Source organism: Dioscorea cayenensis, chromosome 16 (genome assembly GCF_009730915.1).
Source record: "Dioscorea cayenensis subsp. rotundata cultivar TDr96_F1 chromosome 16, TDr96_F1_v2_PseudoChromosome.rev07_lg8_w22 25.fasta, whole genome shotgun sequence".
In the NCBI taxonomy this organism is placed as follows: Eukaryota; Viridiplantae; Streptophyta; class Magnoliopsida; order Dioscoreales; family Dioscoreaceae; genus Dioscorea; species Dioscorea cayenensis.
The window spans coordinates 6,804,683-6,817,008 of record NC_052486.1 but is presented as its reverse complement, the minus strand read 5'-3'; positions in this window follow the sequence as shown (position 1 = coordinate 6,817,008).

Here is a 12,326-nt window from a genome sequence, read left to right as displayed (position 1 = left end):
TGGTCTAGGTGAATGATCCTTAGCCACAATTAAGCCCTAGATGCTAAAATCACTTCAATGCTTCACTCCGTTGCACTCGCAATTAAGCCCAAGCGGAAAGTCATCCCTTAGCCCATTCACTCTACTATGGCTGCAAAGAACTCTTAGAACATGGAGGTGGGATAGATCACACCGGAGGGGAAAGGGGATGCTCCGTTACCTCTTGACTCACCCTCTCAACCCTCTCCAATCTAGCTTTGTCTAACTCTTATGGTGTGTCACTCAATCACAAGAGTTACCAAAAAGAACTCTCAACCCTAGTGTCACTCTAGGGGAGTATTCATACAATCAAGCATACAAGATTGGAACTCACAATAAAACATCAATTAATTGGAATCATAATAAAGAAATTAAGTGAAATGAAATACATCCTTGGGTTCACAAATACCCAAAAGTACGCACTAGGGGTTTAGCTCTCCATGGAGCTAGATACAATCAATGAAATCGAATGTAAAAACAAAGCATCCATAGAAAACCCCCTGGTTAGTCATGGCGATGGTCTTGTGGAGAGTCCTCTACTGGTCGCAAGGGTCCCTCTGTCCGGCCTAGGATACACCTCACCGGATCGATGCCGATGAAAGCTCTCCCACTAACCTTCTTCCAAACGACGCACGATGTTGGAGCCATAGAACCTCTCGAAAGCCCTAGCCAATACCTCTCAAAACCCTAGCCACCCCCTATCTCAAGTTGGGGAAAAGATGAAGAAAAGAATGCTGAAATCGGGGCTGAAATCGCATTTTAAAGGGCTAGAATCGGGAATCCACACGCCCGTGTAAGCGCCCATGTGGATTTTTCACACGGTCGTGTGGAATTTTCACACGCCTGTGTGGATTCTCTGTTTTCCTATTTTCTTGGCCAGCTGTAAACAGTGCTGCTACAAAATTTACTGCAGTACCGGCCCAGAATACTTCCGAATCCATGCTTTCATCGAGGTAACGCAAACAGGCACACATTTACATCATGGATCGCTTTGCTTCTTCAATAATGGACATGTTGGTGGAGATCTTGTTCTATATGCATAAGTCAAAATTCTTGAATGTGACTGCCCTTGTGCCTCTCCAAATAGTTGTGCTAACTCGAATACGAGAAGGTTGGCAAACATTCCCGCATCTCGAACCCGACCTATGTTTTCGCGTTTGAATCTTAGCAAGATTTCCTCCAAATTGGTGCATTACGACCCACATTGGCTTCTTTCTCTCATAATCATCTCACAACCCTACCTGCATGAAAGTAACATAAATACACACATATTAGCATTAAAACCCGAGAAAAGTAATGCTCAACACAAGAAAAGAACATTTCATATTCTTATCGCACAAGCACTTATCAGAGCCACCTCGTCTTCTCCAAAGGTTCCCTTGTCAAACCTAGGGCACACCTTGCCGAATCAACACCAATAAAAGTTTCCCCAATAGTTTTCCTCCAAAGGAAGTCAATTCGAAGGCCATAGAACCGCTCCAAAAACCTAGCAAAAGCCTCTACAAACCTTAGCCGCCACTTCCTAGAAGATGGGCAAAAGATAGGAAAAAAGATCCCCAAATAAAACTCTGAAAATGGTATTTATAAGGTTGGAATCAGGCATCTACATAGGCATATGGAATTTCCACACGGCTGTGTGGATTTTCAGGTCTTTATTTCTTGTGCTCTGTGAACGGTAACTACTACAGTGATTTGCTATAGAAACTACTACAGTACTTCATCGGAATGCTCTCGAATCCACTATTTTCATCGAGGCCACATGCATGAGCACACATCCATGTGGTAGAACATGTCGTGTCTTCAATGAAACCACGTTGACGAAGCTCTTAATAATGTTGCACAAGTTGGAACATATGAGTGTGACTGCCTTTGTGCTCCTCCACATTGTGTATTCACTTAAGCACAATGGAGGTTGGTACACACCCACATGTCTTTGAGCATAACTTGTGTCTTCATATTTGTTTAATCCTAGAACCTCATCAATAATTGTGTCCATGATCTACTTTCGCTTCCTTTCTTCAAAACTTGTCTCCACAGCCCTAAATGCACAAAAGAACACAAACACACATGAATGAGCCATAAAATCTGATAAAAGTAATGCTCAATGTAAGAAAAGTATAATTCATATTACTTATACACAAGCACTTATCATGTACTCGGTTGCTTGTTGCATAATGATCCCCAGAGGCTGCATCGTGCATCTGCTTGGTAGGTATGTTTAGCCTATTAGAAAAAATCTTGATTTGCATCCATTCCATAATTTTATGCCGTGGGTACTTTCTCAGCATTTCCTTGTACCTTTCCCAAGCGTTGTATGAATATTCGGACTCAAACTATGTAAAGGAGGAGATGTTGTTTCTCAACATAGTGATCTTCACAGAAGGAAAATATCTTGTAATGAAGGTATCTTAGGTTTGCTTCCATGTTGTCAGTGACCCTTTCAGCAAGGAATTTAGCCATTGTCTAGCCCTTCTTCGCAATGTGGATGGAAAGAGTCGAAGGCGAACGGCCTCCTCAGAGACGTTGTTCACCTTTAAAGTATCACAAATTGATAAGTGATTGAGTAGACATATGTTTTGATATGTTTTAAATGTATTGAGCATCATTTTTACCATGGTTAATGTCTCATATTGTGTATTTGGTGTTCTTTTGTGCAATTAGGTTATGAATGCCTTGAAGAGTTAAAAGGAAGCAAAGAAAGGCTATTAAAACACAATGTTTGGAGTTCTTGTTAACCTCAAAGACCAAGATATGAGAGGTGTTTATGAACGTGGAGATGTGTGCCAACTTCCAAGGAGATTTAAGCTAATTTGCTAGTTAGAAGGGCACAAAGGTAGTCACATCTTCATGCTCCTTCTCTTTGTGAAGAATGCAAGACCTTTCAAATGTTGATTGATGATAAGTGCTTGTGTATAAGTAATACGAAGTATTCTTTTCTTACATTGAGCATTACTTTTCTCAGACTTTATCTCTTATTCTTGTGTATATGTGTTCTTTTGTGCATGCAGGGTTGTGGAGATAATTATGGAAGAAAGGAACCAAAAGCAGATCGTTGATTCATTTGTTAATGAAGTCTTGGAGTGAATAAATGTGAAGATACAAGTTGTGCTTAAAGACATGTGAGTGTGTGCCAATCTACAATGTGCTTGAGTAGACATGCTAATTGGAGGGTCACAAAGGCAATCACACTCATGTGTTCCGACTTGTGCAATGATAGCACGATCTTCGTCAATGTAGTTTAGTTGAAGCTGTGACGTGATCTACCTCATGGATGTGTGCCCATCCATGTGGACTCGATGAAAAGTATGGATTCGGTAGTGTTTTGGTGAAGTACTGTAGCATTTAACTATAGAAAATCCCTGCAACAAAATCACTATAGCAGTTATTGTTCATAGCTCTCAGGAAATCAACTTCTTGAAATTCACACGGGCGTGTGGAGATGCCCGATTCCAGCCCTCTATAAAAAGTTGTGATTTTAGACGTTTAATAGGATCTTTTTCCAATATTTTTCTCATTTTTTCCCCATCTTTGGAGGCGCTCGGGACTAGGGTTTGGAGAGGCTTTGGCTAGGTTTTTGGAGTGATTCTACGGCCTTCAACATCACATTCCTTCAGAAGAGAGTTATTAGGGGAACTTTCATCAGCATTAATTTGGCGAGGTGTGCCCTAGGCTTGACGAGGAAACCCTTGGAGAAGATGATGAAACTCTACAAGACCATCGATACGGACTACGAGGGGGTTTTCCCTATGGATTGCATGCTTTTATATTCAATTTCGTTATTAATTATATCTTGATCCATGGAGAGCTAAACCCCTAGTTGGTATTTGGACTTGTAAACCCTAGGATGATTTTGTTTCATTGATTCTTATTTTAATTCTTTAACTGATGTTTTAATTGAGTTCCAACCTTGAATGCTTGTTGTATTGTTTTTCCCTTAGAGTGACACTAGGGCTAAGAATCTATCTTGGTAATCCTTATGGATGAGTGACACACCATGACAGTTAGACAAAGCATGGTTGGAGAGGGTCAAGAGGGTGAGTCGAGAGGTAGAGGAACGTCCTCTTTCTCTTCTGATATGATTTATCCTACCTCCACGTTCCAAGAGTTCTTTGTGGTCATGATAGAGTGAAGTGCTAAGAGACAAACTCCGCTGGGGCTTAGTTGCACAAGTAATAAAGTGAAGCGTTGAAGTAATCCTTAGTGCTAGGGCTTAATTGTAACTAGGGGCCTTTCACCTGGACCAAAGGGTTAGATCTATACTAGGGAATAGGGTTTATCACTTGGAGTCTCTAGAGCTTCTTGCAATCCCATACAGTGTGAGGCTTCGAGAGTATCCCTTTCAGACGTGGCATAGTGTGAGGGTTAGTCATGGTTGACCTTAGGTTTGGGATCGTGTCTCTTAGGATTTCCATGACTCATTAGACATCAGTTAGGAGGCATAATGGGGAGTCTTGCACTTAAAACAATAATCCTAGGGTGAGCAATGTCCGGGTGCTCCATTTTTTGTCTATTGCCTCTCCTTATTCCCATTGCATCTCTTTTTTCTTTTCTCTATTTTCATTTGCACTGATATTGTTCACACAACTCTTGAATCATCTTCACCATAGTTAGTAGAAATTCTAGTGTTTCTGAGCACTATTCCATGTGGATATGACTACCCACTCACCAGGGTACTTTATTACTTCGAGAACCCGTACACTGACGCTACACACAAGCAAAGGGGTGTGTCAAACGATGAAGAAAAGTCTTTTAGCCTACCACATGGACGTGTGCCTGACCATGTGTCATCAAGAGAAAAGTGTTTAGACCGTGGTTATGAAAAGTACTGTAGCTAAGTAATGTAGCAAAAATTGTAGCATTGTACTGTAACAGTACTATAGCATAATTACTGTTCATGTGACCACGTGAAAATTCCTGCTGGCCATGCGGGCGCATGAAAAGTCCACACGGGCATGTGAGGGCATGTGGCAGCCGTATTTTGTAACTATAAATAGGTTGTTTGCCTATTCTTTGGAAACTTTTTCTGGGCTTTTGGCGAGCACTCTAAGGGTAAGGCGGCTAGGGTTTTAAAGGAGGCATTTGAGGATAGGAGCAATATTTGCAGGACCCTATATCACTCATCTCATGTTCAAAATGAGTCTGATCCACTCAGTCAGAGGCGAGGAGAAGATCAGTACCCCAGCACCATTAGGTTTGGTCACTCTTCGCATGATGGGCATTGTGAAACGCATAGGTTCAGGTGGATATGCATTAGTGGATTTGTTGTCTGAGGTTGATGAGGAGCCCACTAAGGCAACAGAGGCACCACTTGCGGGCGAGCCCATGGTCACTGAAGCAATACTGGTAGCATAAGCCGACCCTGAGTTATCTTCCACCCGAGTACACGAGCGCCTGGCTCGACTCGAGGCTGCCATGGCTACCATCATCGAGAAGCAGCCATGGATTTTAGAGTGACTTGATCATATTCAGTGGACCCTTGATGAGGAGGTCTCATCTACTTTCGCACCAGCACCCGTGCCAGCACCAGCATTAGCACCAGATGGCGATGCTTGAGGTGTCATACTCATAAGCCCTTTATTTTATTTTCTTTATGATTTTATTTGTTTTGTTCATATGTTTTTGGACTTTTGTACTTAAAAGGCTTCGCCTTCTGAGTGTTATCTTCCTGTTTGTGTTTTGTTCGCGAGTATGTGCTTTATTGTCTATTGGTATAAACTCGTATTTTTTTTTCTATTTTGTTGAGCTTCACTAAACCCCTTGTATTCTGTGCAGATGGGCTTGAGAGTGATGTTAATGATGTTTTAGTCTTGGACATGATTATGTGACCTTGTCACATGGTCGTGTGAGCTTCACAACCTGTACAACATGTCCATGAGTTAGACTTCACCAAACATTTAATAAGGAGTTCAGAGAAGTATTATTTTAATTGTATTCCCACCCACATTTTGCTTCCATTGATGCTATGTTTATTTTGCTTATATGCATACATTGAGAGCAGTGTACATCTTAAGTGTGGGGGAGGGTTCACCGTGTACATGACTTTTTACTTGTGTTTTTCGTAAGCATGCTCTTGTTGCCAATGAAGGTTCACCTTAGGGTTAATAGTTTAATTCTTAGTTTTTTTAGAGTTTGTAAACATTAGATTTTTATCATGCTCTAGTTTTTATCCAATTTCATTGAAAATTTTTGTCCGATTGTTTTTTGTGCACTTTTCTTACTCATTAGACCTTTGAAAACTTGAGTACATTGTTTTTGGGACTTTAGTATGCTAGTTTTATTTTGGAAAAAAATCAAAAAAATTGAAAGAAAAACAAAATTTGGCAATCGTTTGTGTTTGTACATAGGGGGTGGAAAAAGCTACCGCCTGTGATGTATGTAGCTATCTCATGGGATGTGTGAAAGCTACCACCCTTGGTAGAAAGGGCTACCACCTCAAAAGTGTGAAAGCCACTTTGGGAATGGGCAATCTTAGAGGATTGTGTGAAGCTACTACCTATTCTTTTTGTTTATAAATAAGTCCCGTGTTAGTAAGAACTTGGTAGTGGACATATGACAACGCCCTTTTGCGTATGAACCGCAACTGCAAGGGTTTGTCGAAATAATGATACCTTGGTGAGTGTGTAGTCGTATCCACATGGAATAGTGATTAGAAACACAAAGATTGCTATTTAACTAGAATGAAGATGAATTGATAGTGATGTGAACAAAATCAATGAGAATGGAAATAACTAAAGAAGAAAGAAGAGAGATGCTATAAAGATGAGATGATAGGTAATTGATAGAAAGTGGGGCACCCGGAAATTCCTCCCAATAGGATAATTGCTTCAAGTGCAAAACTAACTATTATGTCTCCTAATTGATACCTTATGAGTTGTGAAAATCCTAGAATACACGGTCCTAAACCTAAGGTCAACCATGACTAACCCTACACTATGCCCCAACGGAGAAATCACTCAGTCTCAATACCTCACACTGTGTAAAGTTGCTTCAAGCTCTGGGGACTCCAAGTGATAAATTGACAATGCCCCTTGCGTGTGAACCCGCAAGTGCACTGGGTTTATCAAAGTAAAAAATCCCTAATGAGTGGGTTATTGTATCCACAGGGAATAGTGAATAGAAACACAATGATCGCTACTTAACTAAATGAAGATGAAAAAAATAATAGTGTGGATAAAATCAATGTGAACAAGACTAAAGACAATAAGAAAGAGAGGCACGATAAAATGAGAGAAAAGGCAATTGATAGAAAGTGGGGCAATCGGACATTGCTCCCCTAGGGATTATTGATTTAAGTGCAAGACCAACTATTATGTCTCCTAAATGATGCTTAATGAGTCATGGAATTCCTAAAATACACGGTCCTAAACCTAAGGTCAACCGTGACTTACTCCACACTATGCCCCGGTGGAGAAATCACTAAGTCTCAACACCTCACACTGTGTATAGTTGCAAGAAACTCTAGGAATTCGAAGTGATAAACCCTATTCCTATATGTAGATCTAATCCTTTAGTCCAGGTGAAAGACCCCTAGTCATAATTAAGTCCTATATACTATTGATTACCTCAATGCTTCACTCTATTGCTAGCGTAACTAAGCCCCTGTGGAATTCCTCTCTAAGCACTTCACTCTATTGTGACTGCAAAGAACTCTAGAAATATGGAGGTAGGATAAATCACACCGGAGGGGAAAGGGGATGCTCCGTTATTTCTTGACTCAATCTTTCAACCCTCTCCAATCTACCATTGTATAACCCTCATTCAACAAGCATTCAAGATTGGAACTCAATTAAAGACATCAATTAAGGAAAACATAATAAATGGTCAATGAAATAATAACATCCTAGAGTTTACAAGTCCAAGTAACCACTAGTGGGTTTAGCTTCCCATGGAGCAAGATACAATCAATAATGAAATTGAAAGTAAAAACATTTAATCCATAAGAAAACTCCCTCGAAATTTGTTTTGATAGTCGTGTGGAGTAGCCTTGTCCTCTCCAAAGGACCCCTTGTAGAGCCTAGGGCACATTTCACCAGATCGATGCTGACAAAAACTCCCCCAACAACTTTCTTCCAAGAGAAATACGGTGTCGAAGCCGTAGAATCACTCTAAAACACTTGGCAAAGCCCCTCTAAACCCTAGTCGCAGCCCTCCCAAAAGTTGGAGAAAAGATGGAGAGAAGAATGAAAGATTGATCCCTAAATCGAGTACAAGTCGCGGCTTTATAAAGGGCTGGAATCGGGCATCCACACGGGCATGTGGAATTTCCACACGACTGTATGGATTTCTGGAAATCTGATTTTCTGCGGGTTGTGAATAGTAACTACTACAGTAAATTGTTATAGTGATTTTCTATAGTACTCCATCAAAATACTCCCGAATCCACACTTTTCATTGAGGAAACATAAATAGGCACGTGTCTATGCCATATATCGCATCGCTTCTTTAATAAAATGCCATATTGGTGAAGATCTTGTTAACATTGCATAAGTCACAATACGTAAATGTGACTGCCTTTGTGCCCCTCCAAACCATGTAATTTCTTGAGGGCATGGAGGTTGGCACACATCTACATATCTTCAATCACAACTTGTGTCTTCTCGTGCGTTCACTTCAAGATTCCATCAACATAAAACATTCATAATCTACTTTGGCTTCTTTCTTCTTTATTTGGCTCCACAACCCTATATGCGCAAAAGAACAGAAAAACACATGCATTAAAGATAAAATCTGATAAAAAGCATTGCTCATCATAAGAAAAGAATAATTTGTATTCTTAGTACACAAACACTTATCAAACTCCCACACACTTAAGCTTTTGCTTGTCCTCAAGCAAAAATAAAACATTGAAGCATAGAAGAAGGAAATATTTAAAGTGCTTGGCTTTAGGTTCACCAAAGCATGCAAGGGAAGCATTCTACAAGTAAGGGAAATTTCAACACTAAATACGGAAAATCATTTCTTTATCTAAAACCTCGAATAAAAAAGGATAACAAAACCGAAATTGTGTAAGTGTGTGAACTCACTCAAGTCAACCCAACGTATACTCCTCAAAGTTCTATTTATAAGGGACTTATTTATCTACAAAACAACACAAAATAAAGAGATGGTAGAAGCTTCACAGATCCTCTAAGGTAGCCCTTTCTGAAGAGGCCGCTACCACCTTAGTTGCTTTCACTCATACTATGAGATAGCTCTTTCCTTCATTAGGGCATAACTAGTATCCGACTTATGAGAGTAGCTTCATACTTCATAGGTGATAGCTCTTTCCACCCCAAATGCACAGCTAAAATAATTATTTTTTTCTTTTCATGTTTTTTTAGCATAAATAACACAAGAAATACCACTAATTAGTCCCTTAAACGTTGAACTTGAGTTTCCAAAAAGAGTTTAAGGAGCGAGTAGTGCAACAAGTGTCAATCGGGCAAAAATTCCTAAAAATCCAAGTAAAAACTAGAGCATGAAAACATTCAATGATGAAAACTCTCCAAAACTGAAGAATACAATCATTGCAACTAAGGTGAACCACCATTGGCTACGTGAGAATGCAAGATCAAAGCATAGGTGTAAAACATGTGTAATGTGAACTCCCCCCACAGTTAAGATGTACATTGCCCTCAATGTACGCATACAATCACAATACCGAGTATATCACTCAAAAATATATGTGAGAGTGGGCAATTGAAACAATATTCTCCTGAACTCCTAATGGTGTGTTTGATGGAGCATAATTCTTCGGAGTTGAGTTCCAATGGGTTGTGAAGCACACACGACCCAAGTGTAAAATACATTGACCGTGTCTATGAGTAATCCTCAATTTCCATACTGACAAGACCATATACACACATACACAAGGGGATTCAGTGAAGTTCAACAAACAAAAACAACTCGAGTATATAAAAGTAAAGCAATGAAATAGAACTCTAGACAAAAATAAAAGATAAACTTAGAAGGAAGATCCTTTCTAAGTGTACAATGTCCAAAATAAAATATGAAAAATTGATAAGTGCTTATGTGATAAGAATGCGAAGTGTTCTTTCCTTATGATAAGCATTACTTTTATCTGGTTATAACACTAATATGTGTATATTTATGTTACTTTCATGCATATAGGCTTGTGAAGCCGGATCTTAGAGAAAGAAGTGAATGTAGATAGTGAGTGTACCATTTGGAGGAAATTTTTAGAAGGTTCAAATGAGACAACATAAGCCGGGTTCTAGATGCTAGAATGTGTGTCGACCTCCTTGTATACAAGCCACAATGATTTGGAGGGGCACAAAGGCAGTCATATTCTAAGTATTCCGGCTTGTGCATGTGTAACAAGATCTCCACCAATGCGGCCATTCATTGAAGAAGCAAAGCGATCTACGATGTAAACGTATACCTATTTATGTTACCTCGATGAAAGCATGGTTTTGGGAGTGTTTCAGACCGGTACTGCAGCAGGGTACCACAGTAAAATATTGTAGCAAAATACTGTAGCATGTACTATTCACAGCCGGCCAAAGTAGGAGTTAGCTAGAGAAGCCACACGGGCGTGTGGAAATTCCACACGCCCGTGTGTAAATTCCACAAGCCCGTGTGGAATATCGACAGGGGCGTGTGGATTCCCGATTCCAGCACCTTTAAAAGCCGATTTTAGCTCTGATTTCTATATTCTTTTTCTCCATCTTTTCCCCAACTTGAGAGAGGTCTGCGGCTAGGGTTTTGAGAGGTATTGGCTAGGGATTGGGAGAGGTTCTACGGCTCTGACATAGTGCTCTGTTTGGAAGAAGGTTAGTGGGAGAGTTTTTGTCGGCACCGATCCGGCAAGGTGTATCCCAGGCCGGACAAAGGGACGTTTGGACGAGTAGAGGACTCTCCACAAGACCATCATCACTACTATCGAATGGGTTTTCTATGGATCTATTGCTTTTACATTCGATTTCATTAATTTGTAATTAGCTCCATGGAGAGGTAAACCCCCTAGTGGGTACTTGGATTGTGAACCCTAGGATGTATTCGTTTCATTGAACCTTGTTATTATGCTTTCATTAATTGATGTTTTTATTGAGTTCCAATCTTGAATGCATTGATTGTATGAATACTCCCTTAGAGTGACACTAGGGTTGTGAGTTCTTGTTGGTAATCTTTGTGAGTGAGTGACACACCACGAGAGTTAGACAAAGCTAGATTGGAGAGGGTTGAGAAGATGATTTGAGAGGTAGAGGAGTGTCCCCTTTCCCCTCAAGTGTGATTTATTCTACCTCCAATTCCTCGAGTTCTTTGCAGTCATAGTAGAGTGAATGGGCCAAGAGATGATCTTTTAATGGGGCTTAGTTGCGAGTGCAATGGAGTGAAGTGTTGATGTGATTTTAGCATCTATGGCTTAATTATGGCTAGGGACCTTCCTCCTGGACCAAAGGGTTAGGTCTACATATACGAAGAGGATTTATCACTTGGAATCCCTAGAACTCATTGTAATTCTATACGAGTGCGAAGTCGAGAGATTGTTCAATTTCTCTTTCGGAGCATGTATAGGGTTAGGCATGGTTGACCTTAGATTTCGCACTATGTATTAAAGGATCTCCATGACTCATTAATGCATTAGTTAGGAAGCATAATAGAGGGCTTTTGCACTTGAAACAATTGTCCTAGGCGGATCAATATCCGAGTACCCCATTTATATCGATTGCTTTACCTCTCCTTTACTTGTGCTCTCTCTCTTGTCTATTTTACTTTTGTTTGCATTACATCTTGTCACACAAATAACTATTCATATTTCGCTTAGTTAAGAAACAATTTAAGTATTTTTACTCCATACTACCTGTGGATACGATACCCATTCACCTGAGATTTTATTACTTCGACAAACCCGTGCCGGGGACTAGGCGTTTAGAGATACTTTGCACTTTGTTTTCTTAGCTATTCATTTATTCATTCTATTTCACATCTTCTTTTCTATCATCGTCCTGATTTGTTTTCCTTTTCCTTGATTATTGAAAAATGATTGACATGCCCGAGTTATTTGACACTACCACGGGAATGGTTGAAAATGTGGAACAAAAAGTTCAAGTGTTTGCAATACAGGACACACCGTGCTACTTCTTGAAAGAGCCAGATACTATTTAACTTTTTTTGTGGAAGAATCAGTTGAAGAGTACATTGCCAGAATTCAAGAGCGGGACTGCGAACTAAATAGTGTGCTAGATCAGTTTGAGAGATCTGCATTGGCATCGATGAGTGATCACTTAGAAGAAAGTCTGGAGAAAGTCCTCAATCAGCTTGACTCGTCTTATCACGATCAAAGGCAGGAACGTTTTCTCTATGGG